A 27808-nucleotide genomic window follows, 5' to 3' on the forward strand; every position below is an offset into this window, starting at 1 on the left:
ACAATATATTGACAGTCTTTCAAATATTTAGCTGAAAAAACAAAGAAGACTTTTCCTCTCACATAAATGGGACAACTTAGGAGTTATAAATGAAAACCTTGTGATTTTATGTCCAATTAAGTTGGAATGATTAAAGGAATTAAAAATATTAAGTGCCTACCATGTCCCAGAAGCTATGCTAGGTTCTGGGGATATAAATCCAAGTATGTTTTAGTATTCTATAGGAGAAAGTAGTAAGGGTTGTCCCTCTATATTATTTAGACCAAGATTTCCTAATCTTCCTTGAGTCATAAACCCCTTTGTTAGTGTGATGAAGCCTATGAACCTTTCTAAAAATAATGTTTTAAAATGCATTAAAAATATGTAGAGTTCCAAAGGAAACCAATTATATTGCAACACAGTTAACAAAATATTTAATTATGACAAAAAAAGTTCACTGGTCCCAGCCTAAGAGTCTATGAATTTAAATAGAAGGTACTAAAATTGATCAGAAACTAGTTGCATAGTATGTTGTTTGTCCTTTCCTTCTTGAAGAGGACCATGATATCAGGAAGGTGATGTTATCACTTGCAAGTGAATTGAATTTGAGTGAGGGAGGGCTGTGCAAAGTCATCAGCCTCACTCTCTCCTCTAGAGCCATCTGGGTTTAGTGGCAAGATATAGACCAGGACAACTGGAGATGACCCCAGTTGCATAGTACAATCCTGTAGGGAAGTGGTGACAACCCCGGGGCTGCTCGGACCCTAGCGCTTGGCCTGTTTCCTGGGTAAAACCAGACAGGCTTAGGAGGAGTTGGAACGGTGAGGCGCCCAGAGGAAGGACTTCCGTCCCTAACAGCCCCCCTCCTGCTCTTGTAGCCATCCGCTCTCATGCAGGCAGAGTCCATTCACCAGGGACTCACAACCCCAGAAGGAGGAACCCAGCTGGCCACTACCTAATGCTCTTGAACCAGTGCCTAACACAACAATGCTTTGATACTTTACTTACTGGAACATCTTTGATACTTTACAACGGCATCCTGCCCCATGCCTCACATAGCTCATACAGCTCTGATATCAGCTGGCTACATGCCTGAGCCTTCCCATGCCTCCGTAGATACTGTAGGACAGCACCCCTCTTTGTTCCCATACTCCCATGGAAACTACCTTAATACAGCCCTAGTTTTTCCCATACGCTTGTAGGAATCATAGTTTACAACAATCCAGATTCTTCCCACCCGATATCGATCTTCCCATGCTGTCATCCCCTTACTCCTTGAACACCTGCTTCTGTTCATGTAGTGCAAAACCCTATAAGAGTGGATAATGTCTCCCAATAAATCAGAGTTGCATCTTCCCTGACTCCCACCTCATCATTGCGTACTGAGATAGAGATCCTTGCTGGTCAGGGACCCCTAACACAAGACTTGATAGGATAGACTGCTGATGATTTACTCTTTTGTTTGTGGTTAAGTCGTTAAGCTTTGGAAGTTTGACAGCCATCTGATTAAATAACATAGATCCTTGTTACTAACAAAATTTAGCTTTGGAGAGGTTATAAAGAAATTATGGTTTGGAAAAATTTTAGGATATGTTATAGGTCTTCAAAGTGAGGCCATAGTTTCACTGAGGGTAGGAAGGAGGCATTGCTTGACCTCAAGAAGAGTGTCCTGCTTAGCAATAGATAATCATAGGGCCTGTCTCCAACAAAACCTTATCCACCCTTATTCCTTAATACTCCTCTACCTCTACCTCACATATGTCTAAGTAGTTCCCAACTTTCCGAATTCTGAATCATGTTCTGGGGCCTCAGTGCAGTTATAAGGTAAACTAACTCCTACCCATAGGTGCTGCTACAGGGACCACTGTGATAATTTTGCACCTCCCCATCCAATCAACATGTCTTGGGGAAGGTAGAGCAAAGTGAAAGCCCTGTAAAGTGGGACAGAAACAAGCAAATAAGAGCCCTGTCTTACCCTTCTCATTTTGGGTCAGACTAAATGAATCATAGAGCAAGACTAGGCATAGAAGGAGTGTGATCTGGGTCATAGTTACCATTACATTATTCTTCTCAAAAAACACACCTGTCTTCCAAACTTCTTTCCTTTCTGTCCTCTTCTTTGATGGGTGTCTCTCTTCTACCTGTCCTAGCTCATTACCTCTCACCTGGATTTCTGAAATAACTTCCTAATTGCCCCTCCTTACCCCAAGTCTCTTCTTGTTCTAATTTATCTTCTGCACAAGAAACCAAAGTGATTTTCCTAAAGTACACATCTAACCATGTTATTATTCTACCTGGTAGCTCCCTATTAACTCTAGGATAAATATCATTCCATCTTTAAGTCACTCTTTTAATAATTTCTATTTTTTGTGCTTTATAATGACATAATTATGACTACAGCAGTATATCTCTGTAAGTAATGAGTATAATGAGTGTATTGGAGGTGCATAAATAATTTTTTTTGCATATGGGGTAGTTGAATGGTTAGAAATAATAATAATAGTTAATATTTGGTGCTGTATGGCTTATGCAGTGCTTTACAGATATTTAGAGATCACTGCAATGTATGATAGTACTCACAATTCTATAGGAATTAAATGTGTTAAGTCAGAGACAGAATCAGCTTTTGTTTTCTTCATTTGCTCCTATTTGACTTGTGTTGTACAAATAATGAAATATCTGGGAAAGTATATAAGAATTTGTCCGTCAATACATAACTAATTTCATGACTTCAAAGGAATAACTATCCCTGAATACCTAAGTACAATTTTGTGTCTATTCTTTTCCATCTGGCATATTGGCTAGTCTTAGTCCATGACAATCATTTCCCTTTTGTATAAATTGTAAACAAATAGAAAATTGTTTATTTGCAGTCTGTTGGGAATACAGATTCAGGGCCTGTGCTTGCTTTCAAGTACAGTCACTTTGGGGAATGTGCTTTCTAACAAATAGCACTGGGATAGGTGATATAGAGTGGGAGGAAAGGGAGTGAAAATGTGAAAGGTCAAAGGAAAAAGTGGGTTTTTGAAATAAGGGAAGACAAAATAGTTCATAAACTAAACTGATGGAAGATACTGAAACTGAACACCTGTAGAGCTTAGCACCGAAGGTGAGGAGAGTATAACTGAGAGAATGAGGAAGGTCATGGTCACCATAAACAATTCTTTACATTAGAATTGAATGTTTTCCTTGTCCTGTTTCTTATTTCCCAAGACATCCCCAACTGCTCAAGTAGTTCAGGCTATTAATAAAAGATTTCTTTTGAAGCATTTTGTGCTGGCCACTGTTACAGACAAGTAGCCAAATAAATATGTAGCTTTCTGAAAAACACTATCCAAAATTATAATGCAAAATACTTTTTATCTGCTTTCTGATGGCTTAGCAATTCCCCTTCTAGGGAGAGATATGCTGCTTTCAAATTTTCCCCCAGGTCTTTAAAAAAAATTGTGTTTTGTCCATAATCAGATCCTTAAGAAATTAACACTCACAAATTTTAGGTTTAAGTATTTTGCTCTTGGAAAGACAAAAAATAAGAAAGCTTCATTTGACAGAAATGGCCAGAAGTACTGAAATAGAGATATAATGTGGCATTTAGATTCAAGTCAAGCTTTTGCTATAAAGTAGTTGCTCATTTTAGAAGAATACTTACAAATACTTACTGGGAAAATCTTTTTATTTCAGGCTTTTTGCAGTATTTTGCTTTAAAAAATTTATTACAAAATGCCATGATACTTTATTTTATCCTGCTTAGGAACACGTGTAATGCTTTGTAGTTGGCAGAAGTGCTTGGCTGATATTATGCAGTAATTGCTTTGTTTCGGCAAAAATGTACAAAAACATACACTATATATCTTGTTCTAGGTAGCAGTGACTTGAAGTCTGGGTCATTTGCAATACCCTATACATGTGCCAGTGGCATCTGGTTTATAGTCTGGAAATAAAAACAGATGTGAGGGTTAGAGAAGAGGGTTTGAGGGAGGGTATTGCCGGGTCACTACATTTCTTTGTAACTATTTGGTTCACTAAAAGACTTACTCTTCTACTCTGCCTTTTTAAAGTTAGACAAGTAACATCTCATTAATTTAGGGCTATGTCGAAGTTTATTTTTTATACGATCTGGGAAGAGAGGATTTGCTAAGCAAATTAACAGTATAAACAAAATGGGTTAAGAAACAGGGGCGTGGATCAGTGGAATAGGATAGGTACACAAGTAGGAGAAATCAACAAGTTTAGCAATCTACTCTTTGATAAACCCAAAGAGGCCAGCTTCTGGGCTAATAATTCACTATTTCATAAAAACTGTTGGGATAATTGGAAAATGGTAGGGCAAAAACTGGGCATAGACCAATATCTTACACCATATAGCAAAATAAAGTCAAAATGGGTTCATGATTTAGGAGTAAAAGCTGACACTATAAGTAATTTGGGAAAGCAAGGAATAGTTTACTTATCAGATTTATGGAAAAGTAAAGAATTCATGACCCAACAAGAGATAAAGAGCATTACAAAATGCAAAATGGAGAATTTTGATTATGTCAAATTGAAATGTTTTGTACAAAAAAAGCCAATGCAACAAGAATTAGGAGGGAAGCAGAAAATTGGGAGAAAATCTTTGCAACTAGTATCTCTGATAAAGGTCTCATTTCTAAAATATACAGGGAACTGAGCCAAATATATAGGAATACAAGCCATTCCCCAATTGAGAAATGGTCAAAGGATATGAACAGGCAGTTTTCAGAGGAAGAAATTAAAGCTATCTACAGGCATATGAAAAAATGCTCTGGATCACTGCTGATTAGAGAAATGCAAATCAAAACAACTCTTAGATACCACATCTCTCCTGTCAGATTGGCTAAAATAACAAAACAGGAAAATGATAAATGCTGGAAAGGATGTGGGGAAATTGAAACATTGTTGCATTGCTGGTGGAGTTGTGAGCTGATCCAGCCATTTTGGAGAGCAGTTTGGAACTATGCCCAAAGGGCTATAGATATGTTCATACCCTTTGACCCAGCAATACCACTTCTAGGTTTGTATCCCAAAGAAATCACACAAGCAGAAAAAGGACCCATATGTACAAGAATATTTATAGCAGCTCTTTTTGTGGTAGTCAAGAATTGGAAATCAAAGGGATGCCCATCAATTGGGGAATGGCTGAACAAGCTGTGGTATATGAAGGTGATGGAATACTATTGTGCCATAAGAAATGAGGATGATGCAGACTTTGTAACAACCTGGAAAAACCTACACGACATAATGCTGAGTGAGTGGAGCAGAGCCAGGAGAACGTTGTGCACAGCCACAGATATATGGATTCCGTGAGGACCAACCCTGACATACTGCGCTTCTCTCAGCAACCTAAGGGGCAAGGACAACTCCAGGGGACTCACGATGGAGAATGCTATCTTCATCCAGAGAAAGAACTGTGAAGTTTGAATACAGATTGAGGCGCACTACATGCTCGCCTTTTTTGCTTCTCTTTTGTTTTTGTTTTTGGGTTGTTTTTTTTTTTTTGGTTCTGTTTCTTCTTTCTCATGATTCAGTCCATTGGTCAAAATTCTTCTCCACGACTTGACTAGTGCATAAATTAATTCAATGCGAAGTTATACGTGACAGTTATATGAGATTCCATGCCGTCTTGGGGAGGGAGGGGGGAGGGAGGGGAGAAAATCTGGAACTCAAAACTATGTAGAACCGTGTGTGGTAAACTAAAAATAAATAAAGAAATTTAAAAAACAAAACAAAACCAAAAAAAAATAAACAAAATGGGAGTAGGGATGTTTAAACCACTTGAACCTTTTAAGTAAGTTAGTGGTATTCAACTTTATTTAAGGAATATGCTAATTTAAAATAATAGAAACATTAAAGATATCCTTGTGAGATCTTTACTTTGATAACCCTTATTTAGCTGTTAATTCAAGTTAAGTGAATCAAATGAGTCTGTTGTAGGGTCATACTCCACAAGTCTTAAGAGACAGAGGGCTTAAATTCAAGTTGTTTCCTGCTTCTTAAAAGCTATGTGGCTTGGGGCAAGTGACCTTATATATCTGGACTGCATAATTGAAGGGGGTGAACTATTTGATATTAGCCATCAGGAATGATAATGTATTGCTTACATTTGGGGAGGCATAGCATTCAGGCTTAAGGTGAAGGCAGTTGGTCCCTCTCCAGACTGTTCATTTCTAGGTCATCTTCAGTCATCCTGATATGGCCTGATATGGCCAGTGGACCCAGGTGACTCCAGAGGAGAAAGTGAGGCTGGTGACTTTGCACTTAAATCCAGTTCACTTGTATGTCATGTCATTGCACCTCCCTGATGTCATGGTCCTCTTAGAGAACAAAGTACAAATAGCAACAGCAACAACCACAACATTTCTAGGCACAACTGTTTAGAAGGATATCCATAAAATGGAGAGTGTCCAGAAAAAAGGTAACCAAGAAGGGCCTTGAGTTCATATGATAGGAAGATCAGTTGATGGAACTGCCGAGGTTTAACCTGGATAAGAGAAGACTTAGTAGGAGCTTAATAGCTGTTTTCAAGTATCTAAAAAGCTATCATGCGGACAGGGGATGGACCTATTTCCACTTGGTCCCCTATTACCATCTATGATCAGAAGATCATATAATAACTCTTCTGTTTGTCATTTATAGTTCCTCAAACTTAACCTCTTCCTATCCTTCAGGTCTTCTGTCATTCCCCTCATTATGCTCCACCAGCCAGCCATATTGGCCCACTTACTGTTCTACACAAATGACACTCTGTCTCAGAGTATCTCTGCCTTTGCGAACAATGTTTCCCATGCTTGGAATGTTCCCTCTTTTCACCTCTACCTTCTACAGTACCTGCTTTGCTTCAAGACTTAGCTTAAGGACCACCTACAGTAGTAAGGAGTATTTTCTTTCTTGGTCCCATCAAAATCTAGTGCTTTTGCCTCCAATGTTAACTTGAATTTACATAGGCCTTGTAAATATATATTCTTTACTCATCATCTTCCCCATTAAATACAAAATTCTCAAGGGAAGGAACTGTTTTACTTCTGTCTTTATATCCCTAAGCTTAACACAATACCAGGCACATAGTAAGAACTTAAGTGCTTCATTTATTCATGTTTGCTTAAATTCCCTTCTAGTTTAAATCATAAGATTCCTAGTGGTTTGTCTATGTCAAATTAAATACATACTTGAAAGTAACAGAACTGTTCTCTTTAAAAATAATTCCATAATTCAGATAGACTTTCCCTATGTATATCATAAACTTGTGAACTTTTTAATGAATTAAGGGCAACTATGAGTAATACTACTATTGGCCGTGTGAGTATAAGAAAGTAATTTAACTTGATAATATCTTAATTCTTTCATGGTTAAACTGGATATGGTACCAATATTACTTATCCACCTACTACATTCACTGAGGTGAAAAGGAACACAATAAAAAAGAAGTATTTTACACATGTAATTGTACTAGCCAGGCTAAAAACAAACAAAAACCAGAAACAAACAAAAAATCTAAGCGTGTGTGAAGTACTCAGGGGTCAAGAATTATAAACCAGAGTATCAGAATGTAACACGGCCCAGCATGGTATCTTATGAGTAAACAGGGCACAGTTAATAGGAGTCAGCTCCCTTGCAGTTCTGGCAGGAAAATGAACAAGCTGATGGCACAACATGTCTTGGGGGTGGGAGTAGGCACAGAAAGGAAGATGCAGTAGAACTTGGTCTTGAAGGCTTACTTAGCTTCTTTGTCTAACTTTACACTGCCTTATTCACTTTGCTTTATGCTGATGGAAAAACTATAAATGGAAGAATCTAAGTTCTGGTAGATTTTCGGTAAGGTACAGCCGATGAAGGGAAAAATGGATAGAAATACAAGAAAAAATAAAGAAGCTAAAATTGGTGGAATCAAAACCATAATTAGATTTCTGAAAAAGTGCTAATAGGATATTATTGTGCAAAACTATACACTAATTCAGTTCAAATTGCTATTAAATCATTACATGTTATGACTCTTGCCTTATCATTATAGGAATGCTAAGCAAATATGTGGCTTCTGAAAGGAGCCAATTATTTCAACAGAGAGCTTTCCAAATATGTAAGCAGCTGAAATAAGAGAACCTGTAGTTTAGATGACTTCTCTATTTTCTAAAAAGTCTGTTTGTACTGCCAAAACTAGTTCTGTTTGATTTTGCCCAATTCTGGATGCTGAAGTGAGAAAACTACTAACCAAGTACCATGAAATTGATTGTGATATTCATCACGGTGTCTGTCTATGATGAATGCATCACAATACAATTAAATTCATACCCCCTTTGCAGCGGCATCATCCATGTGTGAGTATACTTCAGGGCTTTATCCTTCATATTTGGCTTGGTCCCTTGTCCTCTGTTTTTCTCTAGAGTTCAGTTTTCATAGATTCAACTTTAATCCCTTTGTTGATGGCTCCCAAATGAAATACCTAGCCTTCACCTCTCTCCTGAACTTCAGTTCCATGTCTCCTACTCCCTGCTGGATTTACCAGGATGTCCCATAGGCATCTTGAACTTGATATTACTAAAAAAAAAAAAAACAAATTATCTTTCCCCTTAAATTCACGATTCTCTTAAGCTCCCTATTTCTTTCAAGGATTCTACAATTCTTTTGCTCATTCCAGTTTGCAACCTAGGAGTCTTCCTCAACTTTCTAATCTTACATACAATCCCTATCCAATAAGTTGTCAAGTCCTGGCAGTTCTTCATCTGAAACATCTGTTGTACCCCTGTCCTCTACCTAGATAGCTATAAACCTCACTATCTCTTAGTTGGTTATTGCTATTGATTTCCCTATATCCAGCCTAAGTCTTCTTAATTCATCTTCTACAAAGCTTTCCAAATATATTCCTAAATTGAGATCTGAGAGCATAATTTCTTGAGAACTTTCAAAGCTTCTCAATTGCCTCTACAGTAGTTATAGTACTAGTACCAGTACTAATAGTACTGCCACATAGTACTAGTGGTGATGGCAATACCAGCTAGCAGTTAAATAGCACTTAAAGGTCTGCAAAGCACTTTGCATATTTAAATTCATTTGGCCAAAGTATGAACTTCTCTGTTTGACATTTAAAGCTCTTCATGACCAGACTTAGTCTATCTTTCTAGGTTGATTATAGGTTGTTTTTCTACATACAATCTATGTTATAGCTAAACTAGTCTTCATACAGATTATTTCTCATGCCTTAGTGCTTTTACTTCTTATCATCCTAGTTTCCATCAAAGCTCAGCTCCAATATCACTTCACATAAGAGGTCTTTTTTGAATTCCCCAGTTAGCTATCTCCAGCTACTTACTTCTTTATTTTTTTATATATTCATCTATATTTGACTAAGCTCTGTTTCGCCAGTAGAAGGTCATTTCCTTGAGGGCATAGACTGTCACTTTTGAAGGTTTTATCCCCAATTCTTAAGATAGGTGCATATTAAGTACTTAATAACTATTTGTTGACGGATCAATTGATCCATCATGCCATTTGCCAACTAGACGTTGTAAAGTCACAGCAAATCATCTGTAACATTATCTATTACCAGTAGAAACTTTCTACCATATTACTGAAGACAAACAGCTACTGAATTCAATTGTAGTCATATTAATATAACTTAGAATTATCCCCTCTCTATGCGACTATCCCACATTTTTTTCTCCACTTCTACTTCCTCATTCCTAGATTATGCCTTGAATCCTATCCTGAAATGAATTTGTTCCAGGTAATACTAATACTAATCAGAGTTGTTTTTTAGCAAAGGCAATGACATTTCTTGGAGGAAGGGAATGAACTATATTCCTGCTACCAAAGATGCTTATTAAATATGAAAGGCCATTCAAATATGACAAAATTAGCTTTTAAGTTCCCAGAGCAGAGAGAATCTGAAAACCAAAATGTGATTATGAACTGCCATTTCTTACTATCTACACACACACACCCCTCTGTGTACCTTTTATTCTAAAATATTTACATGTGTTTGGAGGCTTGATAAAAGCTTAAGACTCATACAGTGGGGGGCGGAGCAAAGATGGCAGCTGAAAAGCAGGGACTAGCGTGAGCTCCCTGCTGAGTCCCTCAAAAAACCTATAAAAAATGGCTCTGAACCAATTCTAGAACTGCAGAACACACAAAAGAGCAGAGGGAAGTAGGGATCCAGCCCAGGACAGCCTGGATGGTCTCTGGGTGAGGTCTACACCGCATGGAGCTGGGAGCTGAGCTGAGCAGAGCAGAGCCCAGCATGGGCTGCGTGGACTAACCAGACCAGGAGCCGGGCAGAGCGTGCCCTAGCTCCTGAATCAGTGAGCTGCAGCAATTACCAGACTTCTTAACCCTCAAACACCAAAGACAACAGAGAAGGTTAGTGGGAAAAGTTGCAGGAGTAGAAGGAGTTCACAGTTCAGCCACCGCCACAGGGGCAGCAGAAGTGGGGCAGCTACAGAACTACAGCTGCAGTTACTTCAGGCCCCAGGTCCACCTGGTGGGAGGAATTAAGTGGCGGGTCAAAGCAGGAGTGCAGAGCCTGCTGAAGATCTAAGTTCAGTCTGGGTTGTGGGTTCTTGGGGAAGGAGGAGTGCTGGTGTGGCAGAGCTGGCGCATCCCCCCAGGCGTGGAACATAGTTCTCTGAACTCTACAAGCAGTCATACCCCGCTGAAAAACTCAAGGGTCAAGTTAGTTGGCTGGGAACATGGCCACGCAGCGAAAATGCACCCAGATTCAGTCTCAGACTTTGGATTCTTTCTTTGGTGATAAAGAAGACCAAAACATACAGCCAGAAGAAGTCAACAAAGTCAAAGAGCCTACAACAAAAGCCTCCAAGAAAAACATGAACTGGTCTCAGGCCATGGAAGAGCTCAAAAAGGATTTGGAAAAGCAAGTTAGAGAAGTAGAGGAAAAATTGGGAAGAGACATGAGAAGGATGCGAGAAAACCATGAAAAACAAGTCAATGACCCAAGGAGACCCAAAAAATGCTGAAAAATACACTGAAGAAAACAACACCTTAAAAAATAGACTAACTCAAATGGCAAAAGAGCTCCGAAAAGCCAATGAGGAGAAGAATGCCTTGAAAAGCAGAATTAGCCAAATGGAAAAGGAGGTCCAAGAGACCACTGAAGAAAATACTACTTTAAAAATTAGATTGGAGCAAGTGGAAGCTAGTGACTTGATGAGAAATCAAGATATTATAAAACAGAACCAAAGGAATGAAAAAATGGAAGACAATGTAAAATATCTCCTTGGAAAAACCACTGACCTGGAAAATAGATCCAGGAGAGATAATTTAAATATTATTGGACTACCTGAAAGCCATGATCAAAAAAGAGCCTAGATATCATCTTTCAAGAAATTATCAAGGAGAACTGCCCTGATATTCTAGAGCCACAGGGCAAAATAGAAATTGAAAGAATCCACAGATCGCCTCCTCAAATAGATCCCAAAAAGAAATCTCCTAGGAATATTGTCGCCAAATTCCAGAGCTCCCAGATCAAGGAGAAAATACTGCAAGCAGCCAGAAAGAAACAATTAGATTATTGTGGATACACAATCAGAATAACCCAAGATCTAGCAGCTTCTACATTAAGAGATCAAAGGGCTTGGAATACGATATTCCAGAGGACAACAGAGCTAGGTTTAAAACCAAGAATCACCTACCCAGCAAAACTGCGTATCATGCTCCAAGGCAAAATATGGATTTTCAATAAAATAGAGGACTTTCAAGCTTTCTCAGTGAAAAGACCAGAGCTGAATAGAAAATTTGACTTTCAAACACAAGAATCAAGAGAAGTATGAAAAGGTAATCAAGAAAAAGAAATTGCAAAGGACTTACTAAAGTTGAACTATTTTGTTTACATTCCTACATGGAAAGATGATGTGTAAGATTCATGAGACCTCAGTATTAGGGTAGTTGAAGGGAATATTCATATATATATATATGTATATGTATATATATGTATATATGCATATATATGTGTATATATATGTTTATGTGTATATATGTGTATGTGAGTGTATGTAGGTATATATATATATATGTGTGTGTATATATATATAGAGAGAGAGAGAAAGAGAGAGAGTGAGAGAGAGAGAGAGAGAGCGGGCACAGGGTGAGTTGAAGATGAAGGGAAGATATCTAAAAGAAATAAAATCAAATTAAGGGATGAGAGAGGAATATATTGAGAGAGGGAGATAGGGAGAGATAGAATGGGGTAAATTATCTCGCATAAAAATGGCAAGAAAAAGCAATTCTGTAGGAAGGGAAGAGAACTCAGGTGAGGGGGAATGAGTGAATCTTGCTCTTATCAGATTTGACCTGAGGAGGGAATACCATACGTACTCAATTGGGTAACTTACCCCACAGGAAAAAAGGAGGAAGAAGAAGATAAAAAAGGGGGGATGATAGAAGGGAGGGCAGATGGGGGTGGAGGTAATCAAAAACAAACACTTTGGAAAGGGGACAGGGTCAAGGGAGAAAATTCAATAAAGGGGGACAGGTTAGGAAGGAGCTTTCACAACATGAGTATTGTGGAAGGGTTATTCATAATGATACGTATGTGGCCTATGTTGAATTGTGTGACTTCTTAGGGAGGGTGGGTGGGAAGGGAAGAGGGGAGAGAATTTGGAACTCAAAGTTTTAAAAACAGATGTTCAAAAACAAACAAAAAAAAGTTTTTGCATGCATCTAGAAAATAAGATACACAGGCAATGGGGCGTAGAAATTTATCTTGCCCTACAAGAAAGAAAGGGAAAAGGGGATGAGAGGGGAGTGGGGTGACAGAAGGCAGGGCTGACTGGGGAACAGGGCAACCAGAATATATGCCATCTTGGAGTGGGGGGGAGGGTAGAAATGGGGAGAAAATTTGTAATTCAAACTGTTGTGAAAATCAATGCTGAAAACTAAATATATTAAATTAAAAAATGTAAAAAAAAGACTCATACAGTAATGAAAAGAGAAAGTAGTTTTCTTTTTAACATCACTTATGAATGAACATTAGCCATATTTTATAATATGCACAATTGAGGAAAATCAGAATAGCAGCCAAAATTAGTTGCATGAGTTGAGTGATACTCATGTTGTTGAGACGACATAACTATAATATGGGAATAAAAATTGAAATAGAGCTTTTCCAATTTAAGTTTTTTTGGTTGTTGTTTTGGTCATTTTTTTAGCTGGTCATTTTGTTAACAAAAATCTAGCGTTGAGATTAGTAAATTCTAGCTTTTAGCTTTTAGTTCATTTTTCATATTAATAATCTTAACTGGACATTGTAAGTTGGTTGAAAAGACTACAAGTGAACTGTGGGGATAAGAAATAATAACAATAGCCATTATTTATATTACACTTTCAACTTTGAAAAATGCTTTACATGCTATGTCATTTGATCTTTAGAACAACCTCATAAGGCAGGTACTATTATTATCCCTATTTTACAGATGAAGAAACTGAGACTGAGCTTGTGACCTGCCCAGAGTCACAAAGCTAGTAAGTGTCAAAGGTAGGATTTGAATACAAAGCATCCTGAAACTGCACTCAATATTTGTGAAGTCTCTACAAGAACTCTAAGTTGTATCCAAAAGAATCTATTGAAGCAATTTGTGAAAGTAATCCCCTTTTTCTGAATATCATATGGTCTGAAGGTTTAACAGGCAAGTATGACCCTTCAGGCTATGTAGTTTTGCCATTGTTTCTTATTCCCTCTTCTTGGCCAAAGAGAAGATGGAGTAAACACTGGGTGGAATTTGTGCTGGATTGTAAAAGGGTTTGCAGCATGCAAAAGCAAGAGCTCAAAAGCAAAATAAGAGAGATGGAGAGAGAGCAGCTAAGAATCGGTTGTATTAGAGGAGTGTTCAGAACACATCAAGACCTGAAATATCTGCCACAAACAGCAGCAGCTGCAACAGCAGTAGCAGAACAGGAAGAGACTACCGCTAAGCATGGTGAAACTCCATACAGGAAGGGTAGATTTCACTCCTTTTCCCAATTTCTCTTCCCTTTTCCCCCACCAAATCAGTTCAAAGAAAGCTCAAAACAAAACAGAAAAACAAACTTTAGAAAAAAAATTTCTATTCCCTATTGTCTACTTGGGAACAAATAAAATTTGTTGTATAGATTTACGGGTTGAAATTTTCTCTCTATTACTTACAAATGCAGTCAATGGAAAATGTAAATTTTTGTGAGTTTACCAGGTCTTAACATGGAAGCAAATGTAAATGAGGGATAATAATTTATTCTTACAGTAAAACATTAGTTAAATTTGGTGTTACATCAGCAAGAATGTAATGAATAAAATCATTGTATGTTCATTACTATTATCAATAAAAATGTATTATTATAATAATAAGTATTATTATTACGTTTGGACCATACTCATCAGATATAGGTTTAGGAAGGAAAACATTTTGAGTGGCTAATTTCTTAAAAATTAAATGAGAAAGCTAATACAATAAGTGTCAGTGTTTTCAAATATTAATGGAAAGTTGGATCTTGGCTATGTCTTATGGATAGACATTTTATGGGAAACATACATATTATTTAATACAATAGAAATGTTTGCTTCATTAAACTAATAGATGTTGGAGGTCTTAGTTTCTGTATCTCTCCTTCCCAGACATGTTGAGTGTTGTTAAATATATGAAAAGGGACAATTCATACCATGCTGTGCAATAATTTGACTTTTATAGTCTATTTTTGAACATAGCCTACATCCTATGTAATCCCTGCACTTTCAGTTCCTCAACTATTTTCAATTTGCATGGTCTAAGAATCTTTTTTGGGGGTATAAAGAACATGGGAAATACCATCTATTTAAAACTTTAAATGAACGATCATGCAGCTATAAGGTGAAAAGAAAAAGCTATGAAATCATATTTTAAACTTCCTTTTGTAGGGTCTTCATAACAAATTTAGATGATTACTTTTTGGACTTAAAAAAAATGATTTTTACTGGATCAGTGCATGGGGGAAAAATGATAAGGAAAGTGGTTGAGGAATGTTATTGCTATTATCCCTTCACTAATTTCAACTAATATCAGGTGGGGGGGGCGCGTTCCTCACTGCCTTTGTCATTAGGTCGGGGGTGGGGGCGTGTGTGTGCGCGTGCGTGCGAGCCCGTGCCTCTCACTGCCTTTGCTGTAAACTCCCTCCACCAATACACATCTCTTTTGTAGATCAGTAACTTAAAATTGGTTACCTGGAGACAAATTAAAGACTGATCCATGGTTACACAATACTTGTCAGAGGCAGCACTGGAACCCAGCTCTTTAGCATTTTAGGGCACATCCTAATTCATTCAACAAAGCTGCATCTGATGTCTACCCTTAGGCGAAAAAAAATCCTTTATAAATACCGGGTGTCCCAAAATTAAAGGTTCAAAATGCACCAAGAATTTTGGGATACCCTGTAGTTTGTTTTTGAAATAGCGTTAAGTCATTGATATAACCACTATTATATTTTGATATTATACGTTGTCTAGTTTTATTTAATGTTTTGTTTTTCCCACTTACACATAAAAACAATTTTGACATTTTTTTTTAAATTTGAGTTTCAAATTCTTTCTTTCCTTCCTTTCTCCCTCTTTGAGAAGGCAAGCAGTTTGATATGGGTTACATGTGTGCAGGCATGTAAAACATTTCCCTATTATGTTGTGCAAGGGGAAAAAAACATAGACCAAAACAATACAAAACAACCCATAAAAAGTAAAAAAACATGATTCAGTCTCCAGACTGTTTTTTCTCTTGAGATTAATATAATTTTTCATCATAATTCCTTCAGAATTGTCTTGGATCATCGTAGTGCTGAGAATAGCTAAGTCATTCACAGTGGATCATTGTACAGTATTGCAGCTACCATGTACAGTTTCTGCTCATTTCACTTTTCACTAGTTTATGTAAGCCTTTCCAGGTTTTTCTGAGAGCATCCTGCTCATCGTTTCTTATAGTGCAATAGTATTCCATCACAACTATATACCACAACTTTTTTAGCCATTCCCCAATTGATGGGCATCCTCTCAATTTCCAGTTCTTTACCATCACAAAAAGAACTACTTTTTCTTTTTGTTTTTAGTCTCTTTGAGATACAGACTAGTAATACATTGCTGGGTCAAACAGGAGGTGCAGTTTTATAACACTTTGGGCATAGTTCCAAATGATTCTCCCGAATGGTTGAATCAGTTCACAACTCCACCAACAATGTATTAGTGTCTCAGCTTTCCCACATCCCCTCCAACATTCGTCATTTTCATTTTCTGTCATATTAGCCAGTCTAATAGGTGTGGTAAATTTTATATTATATTGTATATTATACCAAATTTTCAATGTAATTATGAGTCTTAAGAATACATTCACATTTCATCATGATTACATTTTAAAAGAAAAGCACATCGTTCTACTTCTAGTGAACACCAAATGGCGGATGACGCCAGTGCTGCAGGAGGTGCGGGAGGCCCCGGGGGCCCCGGAGGCCCCGGAGTCGGAGGTCGGGGTGGCTTCCGCGGTGGCTTTGGCAGTGGGGGCCGAGGCCGGGGCGGGGCTGGGGCCGCGGAGCCCGGGGAGGAAAGGCCGAAGACAAGGAGTGGGTTCCTGTCACTAAGCTGGGCTGCCTAGTCAAGGGCATGAAGATCAAGTCTTTGGAAGAGATCTATCTTTTCTCGCTCCCTATCAAGGAGTCTGAGATCATAGATTTCTTCCTGGGATCTTCATTGAAGGATGAGGTTCTGAAGATCATGCCTGTTCAGAAACAAACTAGAGCTGGACAACGTACTAGGTTCAAGGCTTTTGTGGCCATCGGTGACTACAATGGCCATGTTGGTCTGGGTGTCAAGTGCTCCAAGGAAGTGGCCGCAGCTATTCCTGGTACTCTCATTCTGGCCAAGCTGTCCATTGTTCCTGTGAGACGTGGCTACTGGGGGAACAAGATTGGCAAGCCTCACACAGTGCCCTGAAAGGTCACTGGGCGATGTGGATCGGTTTTGGTGAGCCTGATCCCCGCTCCTAGAGGTACTGGCATTGTCTCAGCTCCTGTGCGTAAGAAACTCCTGATGATGGCTGGAATTGATGACTGCTATACTTCTGCAAGAGGCTGTACTGCCACTCTGGGCAACTTTGCTAAAGCTACCTTTGATGCCATCTCCAAAACATACAGCTATCTAACCCCAGACCTGTGGAAGGAGACTGTGTTCACCAAGTCTCCCTATCAGGAATTCACCGACCATCTTGTGAAGACTCACACTGGAGTGTCTGTCCAGAGGACCCAGGCAGCTGCTGTGGCAACCAAATAGATGTTTTTTATAAACAAATAAATTGAACTATGCCTGCTAAGAAAAAGCATATCATAACAAATAAGTGCATCACAATTCTAATTTATATAACATTTTTCTCATTTTCTCATTAAAGTAGCACAAGTATCATATCTATTTTAGAAATAAGGAAACAGTTTCAGTGTTTTGGCCTAATCGCACAAATTGTAAATTCTTTGAGACAGGAGACGAAATGCTTTTCACTAAGTTATTTACTATATTTTAATAGAGTTTGGTGTTTCAAATTGCTGAAAAGTTTATATGGACATTAAATTTCAAGAAGTTTAGATTTTAAAGAGGGTAAAGGAAAGTAAAGCATTCATAACCTGAGGGTGCTCTACTGTTGCTGAAGAAGGTCATGGATTAATGGAATCACTTTATTATTCCTTAATGCTACTGTGGGTGGTACCATAGAGTAGTGTAAAGTTCTGTAATAGCCCTCGAGACTCGGGTTCTTATAGACTGTAAGACTTTTCAGGGCAGAGATTATGCAGTTTTATCACAAGTGCCTAGCAGAGTGCCTTGAACACAGCAGGGAATTACTAAGCATTTGCTGCATTGACTACTTGATATCCAGTCCTTTTCATGTCTAAAATTTTAAATCTATCATTATTACTTCACTGGTGATTCTTCCACTTCCTCTTATCTCCTTATTAGATGTAGTCTTTTTTTTTCTTTTTCCTATATCTAAGTATGATACATTATTAGGGCCTGCACTGTGTGGAAGTAGAGAGACTGGAGGAGAGCAGACAACTACGAGAGAAGTCGTAAAGCAAGAATTGTCAGCACGTAACTGACTGAGAACAATGTTTGAGCTAGTTATGAGTCTAGAGAGTCAGGACAAAAAAAAGAGTTTATGAGACGGATGGGATCATCTTTGGACATTGATAGATAGACAGACAAAACATTTATTAAGCACCTGCTATCCGCCAGGCACTGGGCTAAGTCTTAGGGCTACAAACACCATTAAACAAAACAGGCCCTACTGTTAACAAACTTACGTCCCAGTGAGACAAGGCAACACATAGCGGAGCTCAAACGCAGGGTGTGGGAGAATGGGTGGAAGTGGTTGACAGGGAGCAAGAGAAGTCTGGAGTAAAGTGAATTCAGCCTGGGGCCCTCCTGAAATGGTGATACAGTTGAGGAAATCATCAATTCGCAGAGCAGAGTCTCAGGATGAAGGTTTCTTGATGGTGAAATGGTTGACGCTATGGAAGAGGAAATGTAGGGAGACGTGAATCAAGTAGAGTGTGCAGAGAACATATCTGGAACTCTTTTTGAAACTACATTGTTGAATTTGAAATAGAAATCTCCATTAAACTATTGAAAATCTATTTCTGGAGCTAAGGTGAGTGCTTAAGGGTAAAACTGAGAATCATCAGCACAGAGCTTATAGTTAATGCCAAGAAAATAAAAGCATATGTAGCAGTAAGGAGCTGAGGGATGAGTATTTGGTTAATAGAGTTAATGGGGTAAAAGAAAACAGTATATAGTGCATGAGAAAAAGAATATTCAAAGAAGGAGAGAGGTAAACAAGGATATTGTCACAAAAGGCAAAAAAGATATGAAAAGTTTTGTAGAAATAAAGGCTGGTCAGGTGTGTCAAATTATGCAAAAATAACAAGGACTGAAAAAATACTACAACTGATATGGTGAATTTGGTAAATCTGTCTATGATCTTTGATAGAACAGTATCAATTGTATAAGAGGTCAGGAAATACACATTGCAAAGATTTTGAAATGAGGAGGTTGATCCAACAGAGGTAATTCTCATCTGACAAATTTGGCAGTAAAAGAAGAGATAGTCAAGCAAATATTTTTCAAAGAAAAATTGGCAGCTATAGTTAACTCATAAGATTTGTTTGGCTCATAGTATGTGTAATGCTAAGCCTTTTTTTCCCCTAGTGCTTTTGTTAATTTATCTTTTTACTGAATGCAATCCAGGACCACAGTCATTTGAAGTTCCTATATTAGTCTTCCTATAACTTTGGATCATGTATATAGACAGATTCAACACACACACACACACACACACACACACAAAATAACAAACTAACCTTGGACACCTGCAAGGAAGTATGTAGTAATATCTTAATCCTACTGGAAGTGGAAAACAAATCTGTGTCTACCACTAAATGGTGAATTTTTTATGATAATATCTGCAGAGAACCATTTTCACGATGGTTCCTGTTAGGTATGACTGAAAGATTATGTTTGAAAAAAAGTGATGATTTGGTAAAAATATCCGTGTGTTAAAGGAAAAAAGTAATTTGTAAAACATAGGATTTTGTAACTGAGGAAGGGCATTGGTAGAAAGCTAGAATGGAGCGTGCAACTCAGATTAAGAAATCCGTATGAGGACTCAAATGAAGAGATATGAGAGGACACACCCAAACCATGTCTTTGTGGAGTGGGAGGTCCATACATGTAGTGATCTATTTTTTTGGGAGGGGGAAAGGCAGGGCAATTGGGGTTGAGTGACTTGCCCAAGGTCATATAGCTAATAAGTGTGTCAAGTGTCTGAAGCTGGATTTGGACTCAAGTCCTCCTGACTCCAGGGCCTGTGCCCTATTCACTGTGCCACCTAGCTGCCCCTGATGTATTTTTTAAATGTTGATTAGTTGTGCTGATTTTTTTCCTTTCTAAAAATACTTTCGTTATATGGGATGGCTGTCTGGAAGAGATAACTATGATGATGTAAGAAACAAAACATCCACAAAATTCCATATTTAAAAAAACACCAACAACCACTAAATGATGTTTATGATCAATATTGGGAAAACAATATGAAAGACAAAGGAAAATAATGAACAATGTCAAGCATTTAGGAGTATGCTGAAGGAAAGCAAGTAGGTAAACTCATTTCAATTATATATGATTGTATAATTAAAAGAAGGCAGCAATAATCAATTATTTTCTTCCATTTTCTCAATCAAGGAGAATGTTTGTTGGATTAGTATGAATAGGGCAAAAATGGTTAAGGAGGAATTGAAAGGGAAAGTAAGTGAGAACTGTTAGGAGAGCACTTTGCTATGAACAGTTACAGTCACTAGACCTAAATAAAATATATCCCAGGATATAGAAAATTTGGCAGATGAGATCATTGAGGCCTAATTGAAAGAGTGTACAGTTATATTTATGTTAAGGCTGGCTGAATAAGCAATTGTATGTACAGTGAGCTTCCTTATATCACCCCAAAAGATCAATAAATGTGTGAAATTAAAATCAAAGAACAAGAAGAATGGATTAATCCTCAGAGGAACGTTCTTGAAGAAATAGTAGTAGAGAAAGCCCCAAGAAGTAAATAAACAAAAATGAGGCATGGATAAAATGTAAAAGTAGAAGAATTTGAGGAGAAATCTTCAAAAGACTAGAACAATACAAGTATAAACCTAGAGCCCAGAAGAAAGAATTGAACAATTTAAGGAAACTTCATTGCTCTTTAGAAGTTTAATAAACTAAAAAAAAAACCCTGACATCTATAAGTGCTGGAAAACTCTTTTTATTTACCCACACATACTCACACACTTCTCGAGAGAACCAAGACTAAACAAATTGAGAAATTAATTCTGTAAGAGAGAAACAAGTTAACTATTTAGAGGAGGAAATGGGAGGAATAAGGACAGAAGTAAGGGTGATAGAGTGGCACTTCATTTAAAAAAAGAAACATTTGGGATGGAGACTCCTAAAATACTATCTTATCTGGAGTGGTAGGGGTAGCATCCAGGCATACATAGATCTAGACAAGGAAAGTGGGAGGGAGAGGTCTTCTATATAAAGGAAGAATTAGGATTATGTTATTTTTCAAAAAGTGAACTATATCCTGGTATATCCCTCTCCCATATCCTAGCTAGCAAGCAATTTCTTATAATAATGAATGGAAAAGAAAAAAAAAGTTGTTGAGCAAAACTAGACAACATATCAACAAATTGAAAGAGTAATATGCAGTGTTCAAAATCCAGTCCTCATCCTATGAAAAGAAGGGAGGAGGAAGGTGCAGGCTCATACTTCTTATCTGAGCCAAAATTAGATATTATAATTGTATGTTGTTTAAATTTGTTCTTTTTCTTTATATTGTTGTAGTTACGACATCTATGGTTTTCCTTATTTTTGAAGTGTTACTTCACTCTGCATCATTACATACATATCTTTCCAAGTTTGCTTGAATTTCTCACATTCATCGTTTCAGTAGTAATATTCTATTTTATTCAGATATCAAGGCTTGTTTAACATTTCCTGATGAATGGGCAGCTGCTTTGTTTCCAGGTCTTTGCTACTACAAAAAAGTGCTGCCATAGACACAGTATCTTTATGGGACTTTTCTTCTTATTTTTGAACTACTTGCAATTGATTTATCCTTAGAGGATTCCTAGGTTAAGGGGCTATAAAAACACATTAAACAATTAGGATACTTACAGATGTGATGTGAGAAAGCATTATATAATGCATTCAGCTTTAGCTGAGTCAAAGAAAAAAAGGAATGGTAATCATGATTTTAGTCAAGGCAAGAGTAATAATATTTATCACAGATAATGATTTTTTTGTCCAAAGCTTATGATTTCATTAGGGCAAGGAAATCTTAGTGATAGAATACCCTCCTCCCCCAGTGAGGACAGATTTATGACTGTTAGGTAACTTTAGTTTTAGATAGTTGCACTTAGTTGTGACTTGTCCAAAGTCATACAAAAAATAAATCAGAAGTGAGACTTGAACCCAGCTATTTCTGCCTCTTGATGGAATGATACCAGTCATGTGTATATACAAACGCACACATTCATACCAAGATCTCTCCACATATACACACACATGTTTACGCATTCTGAATCAGAAAACAACTAAGTACTTAGTAAAGGGAAAAGCAAACTGAAATGCACAAAGACAAAATTTTAAATATAAGGGATTCTAATGTTCTTCCTGTATTTGACAAAGGTAGTAGAAAGGAACAAGAAATAATAAATTTGAATACAATAGTGGGAGAGTAGAGCCGTAGATCTAATAGACTGATGGTATTTATAGGAAAAAAAGAACAACGTTGTTTTGAATCAATACAACAACTTTACAAAATTTGTCTCATGCTATGATATTAGAAACTCATGAATAAACAGAAAAATATATAAAAAGGCAGACATGTTAAAAAGGGATACTATATTAAACCTGGGAGGGATCTTAAAAGCCATTAAATCCAAAACCCAATTTTTATAGATGAGGAAAGTGAGGAATAAATTTTAATCAACTAGATGAGAGTCATATAGCTAATGTGTCTGAAATAAGATTTGAAATTAAGTATTTCTGACTCCAAATCTATCCTAGCTATCCTACATCTATCCTTACAGACCATACACAATACAAATTATAATTATCAAAGGGAATTTGAATAAAAGATGCAAACCTGACATTAAATTAAAATATCCTAAATAATGAGCCAAAGAACAAATGAAGCAACAAATTATACTTAAGAAACCGAGAGTAAAACATCATACCAAAATTTATGTTACCAGCTGACATCCTTGAAGAATTTTTTGCCTATCTGAAGATTTATATCAACAAATAAGGAAAAAAGAAAACTGTGTTGATGATTCTTTTTTTTAACCAATCAAAAACCAATGATTGATAATGCCAAAATGAGGTAAAAAGAGGAATGTATGAAAATGGAAAGAGAAATTTTTAAAAAGGAAAATAATGATTAAACTGATAAAAGCATTTTTAAAAGATGAAACATTGATAAACCAATAGTTCACTAGAAAAAAGTAGAAGGACCTAAGTTACCAAAGTCAGAAATAGAGGAATTTGTAACATGCGGATGAACTAAAAACAATCAGAATTGATTATGCACCCTTAACTGAAAATTTAATTGAAATGCATTAATATCTGCAAGGATGCAAAATACCCACGTAAGACCCAGTAAATTTAGAATTTAATCTCAAATAGAAAGAGAACAAACTATAAATTAATTCCCAAGTTGTGGTTGGAAGGAGAGGACTCTGTGACCAGATGTGTTTAAAAGTTAATTACATTACATTTTTAAAGAATGAGTAGTTCTTGAGGTACACACATTCTCAAAAGTAGAAAAAGACACTCTGTTAAAGGCTTTCTGAGGCAAATATGGTCCTTATCAATGTCACTAATGAATATTGATGAAAATGTTTAAATGCAATAGTAGCTAAGAAACTGTGTCAATATTTCAGGACAGTTTATTGAAAATGTCCAAGATTGATGCAAGAATGCTTTGACATTCAGAAATCAATGTAAATAATTAAACAAAATATAATTATAACAATGTGAGTAGGTGCTAAACTTGTGATTTCATTTAGTAAAGAGAACTCCCATATAAGTAAACCCTGTCTACCAATGTAAGTTGGAACCTTTCTTCAATTTATAGTGTAAGCGCTGCCTATAGAACCCAACTTGTCCTTAGCTACATATCTTGTATGTATCAGGGGAAGGACACAAGCCTTAGTCTTCTTGGCTTTGATGGAAGCTATTTTCCATTACTCCACACTACATCTCTGATTATAACAACAGATATAGGGCAGAAAACCTTCCCCCAAATACATTGTTAAAATAGTAAAAACACACAATCATACCTTTCTTGAAAATGACCAAAGGTATTTATCTAAATTGAAGAGTTTACATAATTTGAAACAGAATAACACTGTAAGCTTTTCCATAAGGAACATGGGTGAAACAAGGATGTTCACTCTTGCTGTGATTATTTGATATAATCCTAAAAATGCTATAGTAATATTTCAAAAGAACTGTGATCTCTTTAATGTGTATATTCTTTCCTACAATGTATATCACAATTCATCTGTGCCTCATCCTGAGCATCATCTCACTGCTTTCTTCCTCCCCTCTAGACTCCCCCCCCCAATAAGTTTACCACAGGCAGTTCACTGTTATATTGATGGTCTTCCTTTTATTCTCCAGCTATGTAATTGAAAAGTAAGAGATTATAAAGTTCATGTTCTTACACTTGTAAATAGGGATGAAAATTATTTTTAAAATCTCTACAGATAAAGATTATTACAAAAGAAAAAATGTACAATTTGAATTTTCTAATACTTAAAAGCTCTTTGCACAGACAAAATCAATTTGGCTAGGATCAGAAATAATGAATGATTTGGGAAAAATTGTAGCCTTAAACATTTCTGTGAATGTCTGACTCTTTGCTCTCAAGAATTTTACAGTCTAGTGGAGGAGACAACATGAAAACAGATAAATACAATGCAAGCTAAATACAGGATAAATTAGAAAATAATTAACAGAAAGAAAGCACTATAATTAATAGGGATTGTAAAATGTTTTGGTAAAAGATGAGAGATGTTGCAAAGGTGAAATTGACAGGTCTTAGCCATAGTTAATGGGGGGGAGGGGTGAAAGTGAGGGGTCCAGGATGACACACAGATGGCAAACCTGAAGGACTGGTATGATGCTGCTGCCCTGTACAGTAATAGGGAAGATGAGGTGGAGGCAGGGGAAGTGTTAAGGGGGAAAGATTATGAGTTTTATTTTGGACATATTGAGTTTAAGATAGCTACTGCACATCTAGTTCAAGATATCTGAAAGGCAATTGGAGAGGTGCAATTGGGGTCAGCAGAGAGCTTGGGGCAGTATTGGTAAATTTGGAAATCATCAGCATAAAGATGAGAAAAGACCATTGGATTTAGCAAATAAGAGATTAATACCCATCAAATTAGCAAAGATTGTAAATGATTGGAAAAAATACTGTAGAGATAAAGAAAAACAGGAATCTTAATTCATTGTTGTTATATCTATTAATTTTCACAATTTAGTATTGGAAGTCATATTAGAATTTTAATGATTATTATATGGTTATACTCGTTGACCCAGAAATCACACTATTGGCTTTATGTACTGAACAGATCATTGTCAGTAAGAAAAGAAAGACCCATTGCAACCAAAATATTCATAGCAAGAAGTACACACTATAGTAGCAAAAAAAAAACAGAAAATCAAATTTTGTGTCTTATAATTGAGAAATTGCTGAACAAATTGCATTTAGGAATGTTACAGAGTATGATTGTTCTATGAGAAATGACAAATACAAGGATTTCAAAGAAATATTATAAGACTGTGGGAGATGGTGCGGTAGAGTGTCTCTGAAGGAAGAGCACCTGGACCCAAATTCTATTTCTATCATTATCTGTGTCATTGACACGTGAATTAATCTCCTTGGGCCTTGGTTTCCTTTTTCATGAAATGTGGAGGGTTAGACTTAATGGCCTCTGATGTCCTTCCATTTTTAGATCTATGATTTGGTAACTTGGTATTATTTGGTATGAACAGAAATAGATTAAATAACATAACAATTAATGCAATAATCTAAATGAATACAATATTAAACAGTAACAAAACTGAGAAAAAATAAAATGTTTGTACAAAAGATATTAAAAGTAAAATATGCAGCTTTCTTTTTCTCTTAACAAATGAAAAACTCCAAATTAGGAAGTAACATATCTTGTCAGTCACGTTCATTGTTTTAAGCTGTTCTGCATATTTGTTCGGTGCAAATTATTTTCAGGAATTTTTATGTATTTGCTGGGATGAGTATCTCATTTAAAAACGTAGCAGTAACAAATTTAGGAAGGTAAAATAGTGAAGAATAGGAAAGGTCTCCTGCGTAGGAGACAGGAGAAGGTTGTACCAATATTCCAAGGAAGAAAAGGATAGATTCAAATGATAGGTTAGTTAGCTTTGCTTCAATCCCTGATAAAATTCTAGAGTCTGTTATTAAGGGAAAGGTTTTTGTACATATAAAAGGGAATTGAAGATCACAAAACTGCCAGCATGGTTTCAATCAAGAACAGGTCATTTCAGACTAACCTAATTTTCTTTTTTTGACAGGGTTATGAGACAGGTGGATTAGAAATGTAATAGATAGAGTTTACCTAGATGTCAGGAAAATCTACCCAATACCGAGAAGGGACAGGGCCCAAAAGGCACAGAAGGGAATTTCAATGAGAATATATCAAATGCAGTAAAGAAGCATAATACGTCATTTGACTGAGACCTGTATATCTGCAAGGGAAAAATTATCTCAAGGACAGTTAGGGAGGAAGTGAACATAGTTGAGGTCTAACAAATACAAGATTCTTGGGAGCAAAACGATGAAGTGAAGTTATTGAAGACCACCGTGAAAGTGCACAGAAAAGGCTGAAGAGCCTTCAAGCTTATAGAATTTTTTTAAAGCTTTATTGATCTGTTTTGTTTTAGCATTACAAACATTTATGGATTACTCTGACTTGAGGAGTGGTCCCTTATAACAATGTAAAACTGTTAAGTAAAACTAAAAATAAAATGTCATCACTTGAAAGTACCTGTAATATTTCATAGTTGTAGCACCTCTTACTCCTTTTAAAATAATTATCAAAAATCTGTTTTCTCTCCCTCTTGCTCATAAAGGTTCTGGGATGTAAAACCAGAAGACAAATACCTGTAAAAATTGGTGATTTTGTAGACACACAAACAGAGTGGGATAAGTTTTATCATAGGGGAAACAAGATGCGAATAAGCACCTACTGTGTACTGGCCACCATGCTAAACATCTTAAAAATATTGTCTCATTTGATCCTCACAATAACCCTGAAAGGCAGGTGCTCTTATAATCTCCATTTTATTGTTGAGGAAATTGAAGCAAACAGAGATTAAACAACTTAATCAGGGTCATATAGGTAGTAAGAGTGTGATTTTCACACACACACACACACACACACACACACACACACCCGCCTCTGAAGGAGAGTAGACTATGAATTCAGAAAAGGAGGAGATTGGTTTTAGGTGATAGAAGGAGGTTTGGCAGATATATAGCCTGCAGAGGCCCAGAACGCTCCCAAGTAAATCCTAAAATTTAATTGTGAAATATTTAACAAATTAAATAAAAATACAATAAAACATAGATAATATATTTTAAAACTCAGTATACTTCATGCAGGGTTCTCTGTTTCTATTTATGTTTGTCCCCAATGGTTTAAAGCATCTGGCAAATATCAGCAGAGTTGAACTGTACTAAAGCATTTTTCAGGAGAATAAGCTCATTGAGTCTGCACACCAAGGGGCAGATACATACTTGAACTGTAAAGTATCCAAGTTCTGTTGTTTTCAGGGGTGATGGTGAGAGGGCTTGGGAGAGTATGACTATTCAGAAGTAAACCAGTGATAACAGATTTGACATTATGTTTAATTACATTATTGTGGACAAGGTGAAGATGTTTAGACTAAATGCTTAGGTAGGTACATGTAGATCTGGTTAAATTATTGGACCTAAAGAATCATGCTTAATGAAGACACCAATGCCTTATGAAGGTCCTTTAGTGCAGTGGCCCAAATATTTTATATGGACTTACTAGAATTATGTGTTTTAGCAGTGCCTTGAATGAAGTCAAATTTTCAGATGGCATGCATCCAGGAGTTAAAACTTTGTATTACAAAATCTGAATCTATAGCTCTCATCAATCTGGAATGACAGACTAAATTTAAGAACATGACAATGAGGATAAATTTCTATGG

The 27808-nt window shown here is 36.7% G+C and overlaps 1 pseudogene; it reads left to right on the forward strand.

Annotated features, from left to right (window-relative positions):
- Positions 1 to 16395: 16395 nt before the first annotated feature.
- Positions 16396 to 17260, forward strand: LOC118837871 (annotated as a pseudogene).
- The last annotated feature ends 10548 nt before the right edge of the window (positions 17261 to 27808 follow it).

The sequence above is a fragment of the Trichosurus vulpecula genome, chromosome 1 (assembly GCF_011100635.1).
Source record: "Trichosurus vulpecula isolate mTriVul1 chromosome 1, mTriVul1.pri, whole genome shotgun sequence".
Classification (NCBI taxonomy): Eukaryota; Metazoa; Chordata; class Mammalia; order Diprotodontia; family Phalangeridae; genus Trichosurus; species Trichosurus vulpecula.